Here is a 4702-nt window from a genome sequence, read left to right on the forward strand (position 1 = left end):
TATGGGTCATGGCCGAAAGAACGAGATCCCGGATACAAGCGGCTGAAATGAGCTTCCTCCGTAGGGTGGCTGGGCGTACCCTTAGAGATAGGGTGAGGAGCTCAGTCACCAGGGAGGAGCTCGGAGTAGAACCGCTGCTCCTCCACATCGAGAGGAGCCAGCTGAGGTGGCTCGGGCACCTGTTTCGGATGCCCCCCGGACGCCTCCCTAGGGAGGTGTTCCGGGCATGTCCCTCCGGTAGGAGGCCTCGGGGCAGACCCAGGACACGCTGGAGGGACTATGTCTCTCGGCTGGCCTGGAACGCCTTGTGGTGCCACCGGAAGAGCTGGAGGAAGTGTCTGGGGCGAGGGAAGTCTGGGCAACTCTGCTCAGACTGCTGCCTCCGCGACCCGGCCTCGGATAAGCGGCAGAAAATGGATGGATGGATGGATTTTCAACTGTAAGCTCTTCACTGCACACCGTCCTATGACAGAGATGCAGTTTCCAGCAGCCATGCAGCAAATGCTATTTCATGTCTGCAGCCTGCTCTTGTTCATTGCAGTGATATAATGACCAAAGAGGAAGAACTAAAAAGTCAAGTGCTGATAAACAGAAACAGTTTGTTGGGGAAGACCCGCGTTAAATAATTTCATGCCCACCATTTTTTTGGCAAATTCCTCAGTCGTTAGTGTGGAAACAAGTGCAATATGGGAAATACGTATACATCAAAGCTTCATGACAAATGCCCAGAGGAAGAAGGAATTAATCATACTGCAGTATGTCAGCGTGGTGATGGACTCACACTGCTCATGGATCACACAGCCTCCCATGTTGACCCACCATCCATCATCACTATTGCCACCGTGGAGCAACAGCAGTGGAGGCCCACAGACCGAGAGAAACACACACAAACACAAACACACGCGTGTAAACTACTGTGGTGCTCATTCATTAGGATCTGTGGAAAGTCACTGTGGATTTTGAAAGCCTACGCTGATTCATTTTGAAGGGATGCTGCTCATTGAAAAACTGCATCATATCACATTCATAGTTTTGTGTAGGAGACATCAGCAGAGCAGCATTTCATATCAAACAAATACACAGAGTGTTTGTTTGTGTGGTGCCCTGCCGCTGTGTTCAGTTCTGTGTGCACAGACATGAAATCCTTGCAGTGTTACTTTCAGTGTGCAGACCACTGTGCTTTAATTTTCCTCGACTGAGCTCTGATGTGTGTGTCTGTGTGACAGATAAAAGACCATGTTGCCTTATTTATGCTTCTCTCTGACACTCTTCTGCTGCCTGTTAGAATAGCCAAAGGTGTGAGAGAACTCAAACACATACATATAAATAATTGAAGATTGCAACACCGTACACTTGCAAATAAATAAAATCCAAACATGGTAAGAAATAATAATAATAAAAAAAAACTATTACAGTCTACACATTCCTTGTAAACGTTTATTTTATTTGTACCTTTCTTTTTCTTGTATTTGAACAATCAATGTATGCTTATTTCGAATCTTAATGAGTAATGAGAGATAGAAGAGAAGATTGACTCCTGAACACTCCACTGATGTTGGGCCAGCTCCCACATAAGCATCAGAATGAAATAAGCATGATCCATCTCAAGGTGAAAAAAGAAACTAAATCTATTCATCAGCATCGCCTGCAGTACAAAACAAAGCTCTTAATAATACTTAATGTTTACGAGTTTCTGTACACATTAAGATGAAAAATTATTTTCTATATATTCAGACAGCTTTCTTCCTCTCCGCTGCCTCAGGTTGCTGTGATTTCATTTGTTCAAGGATTCAAGGATTCAAGGATTCTTTATTGTCATATCAAAGAATGATACGAAATTTGGACTCAGGTCCCGGTGAGCCAGTAATAAAATATATAGTAATAAAATATATAGAGCGTAAAATATATACAAATATACAAGAGCAGAATGTAAGTGTGAAGTGTTTGTAGTGCAGGAAGATGGGAGTCTACGGAACATGGCTCGAGTTCACAAGTCTCACAGCTTCGGGGAAGAAGCTGTTCCTGAGCCTGGTGGTTTTGCTCCTAATGCTCCTCAGCCGCTTTCCTGAGGGGAGGGGCTGAAACAGTCCATGTGCTGGGTGGGTGGAGTCCTTCATGATGCGGAGAGCCCTCCCCCTGCATCGTGCTGTGTAGAGGTCTGAGGTGGTGGGGAGGCCGCTCCCGACAGTCCTCTGAGCGGCCTTTACCACCCTCTGCAGAGCCTTCCTCTCAGCGGCGGTGCATCCGCCATGCCACACAGTGATGCAGCTGCAGAGGACGCTCTCCACCGCACAGTGGTAGAAGCTCCTCAGGACGGAGCTTCCCAGACCTGCTTTCCGCAACTTCCTGAGGAAGTAGAGGCGTTGGTGGGCCTTCTTGACCAGACGGGAAGTGTTGGCGCTCCAGGTGAGGTCCTTGGACAAGTGTACCCCCAGGTACTTGTAGCTGGAAACCACTTCCACAGCTGCTCCTCCGATGTGCAGGGGAGCGGGGGGGCACCTGACCCTCCTGAAGTCCACCACCATCTCCTTGGTCTTTTCCCCGTTGATGCAGAGGTTGTTTCCACTGCACCACTGCATCAGGTGTTCCACCTCCTCTCTGTATTTGGACTCATCGTTATTTGTGATGCGTCCCACTACTGCTGTGTCGTCCGCAAACTTCACTATATGACAGCTGGGGTGTATTGCCGTGCAGTCATATGTCAGCAGAGTGAACAGGAGGGGGCTCAGCACACAGCCCTGAGGTGAGCCGGTGCTGAGGATGATGGGGGAGGAGACGGTGTCGTTGATCCTGACAGTTTGTGGTCTGTTGGTCAGGAAGTCCAGGATCCAGTTCCCCAGTGTGGGGCTCAGTCCAAGGGAGTGGAGCTTCTGCACCAGGGTCTGCGGGATGATGGTGTTGAAGGCTGAGGAGAAGTCCAGGAAGAGCAGACGGACATAGGAGTTTTTGCTCTCCAGATGGGTGAGGGTTGTGTGGACCACCGATGAGATGGCGTCATCGGTGGAGCGGTTTTTCCTATATGCGTATTGGTGGGGGTCCACAGTGACGTCGATGGAGTCCTTGATCTGAGTCATGACCAGCCTCTCGAAGCACTTCATGACTACCGGGGTTAGGGCGACCGGCCGGTAGTCGTTTAGGCCTGTCACTGTGGAGCATTTGGGGACGGGGACAATTGTGGCAGTCTTTAGGCAGGTGGGGACAGATGACAGTGAGAGTGAGGTGTTGAAGATGTCTGCCAGCACCTCGGACAGCTGGTGTGCACAGTCCTTCAGTACTTGTTGCAATGAGCGTTAAGTAATGAAGCATAAGAAGACTAACGTCATGTATTACATGACTGGAAAATGTAGTTTCATACATGCTTCACACGTTATGGTTCATTCACTGCGTTATGCTTATGGAGACATTCAATCATACTCGTGCAGCCATTACAACCTGCCTCTTTCAAAAAAAAACATGGGAGTCCAAAAACTCCCCATCCATCTTCTATCCTGCTTTATCTAACTGATGGCTGCGGGGCGCTGGAGCTGATCCCAGCTGGGTACAATCTGTCCATCAACAGCCTTAAAACTCAATGTTAAGCACAACCATGCTTTTTGTTTTTGTACTTGCATTGGCTTGGTTGAGTGCGGAGGAGACCTAACGCAGTCAGGCATTTCTGTATTGTGGTTGTACATTTCACAAAAACAGTATTTTTATTCACAATAAGACCTCCTGTTGGAGCCCAGATAACTCAAAGATAAAGCTTGTGCAGTGATAACCAATTCACCACTATATCCATGGTGTTTTTGTTCAGAACAGTAACCTTCACTAAATATGATAATACTGCTATTCTGTTTAAAGATTAGTTTGCCTCTTTATGATTCTTTTTGATTATTTGACCTGTGTGCTCACATCAGTGCTGCTGATCACTCCAAAAAAACATGTTCATGAAGGAGAGCCAAGTTTTTTTTTTTTTTACTGGTGCACAGATAAAAAGAGACCAAATCTAACCGTATAATTTGCTTTTATTGCTTTCATCAGTGTGTGTGTGTGTGTGTGTGTGTGTGTGTGTGTGTGTGTGTGTGTGTGTGTGTGTGTGTGTGTGTGTGTGTGTGTGTGTGTGTGTGTGTGTGTGTGTGTGTGTGTGTGTGTGTGTGTGTGTGTGAGAGAAAGGAGGAATTTGTACATGAGTACCGTTTCAGACTGATGAACTACTCTACCAGAGTGACAATATTGCTTGTGTGGGTTTTTCCTCTCTCACGAAGCAATTCTTTTCAAACCAGCCCTGGAGAAAGTCGGAGCGATGCATCAGGTTACTGACATTAACTCAATATATTTCTCGAGTTACCAGTTTATTGCTGCTTTGTGTAATCCAGGATAACAGAACTGATAAATCCTATACACGAAGTTGATGATGATCAGTTCTTCTTTACACTTTTAACAAATAGATTTGGTGCAAGACATTAATACTGAGACAAGAATACGTAGTTCTGTTTGATTTCTCTGGATCTCCTGTAATAAGATGTAATAATATATGCTGACAAATGAAAATGTTGTGCTGCAAGGACAGATAAGCTTCAGCTTACAGTGATTTTGATTAAAATGAGCTTTTCCTGACCTAGCTTGAATAAACTGTCCTCAGCTTTGGCCGCTGCTATTGATGGGAACATGAATGTCAGGTAGAAATGAGACCGTGTGTGTATGATTTTGACATTTGCAGCTA

This window comes from Blennius ocellaris (assembly GCF_963422515.1).
Source record: "Blennius ocellaris genome assembly, chromosome: 5".
Classification (NCBI taxonomy): Eukaryota; Metazoa; Chordata; class Actinopteri; order Blenniiformes; family Blenniidae; genus Blennius; species Blennius ocellaris.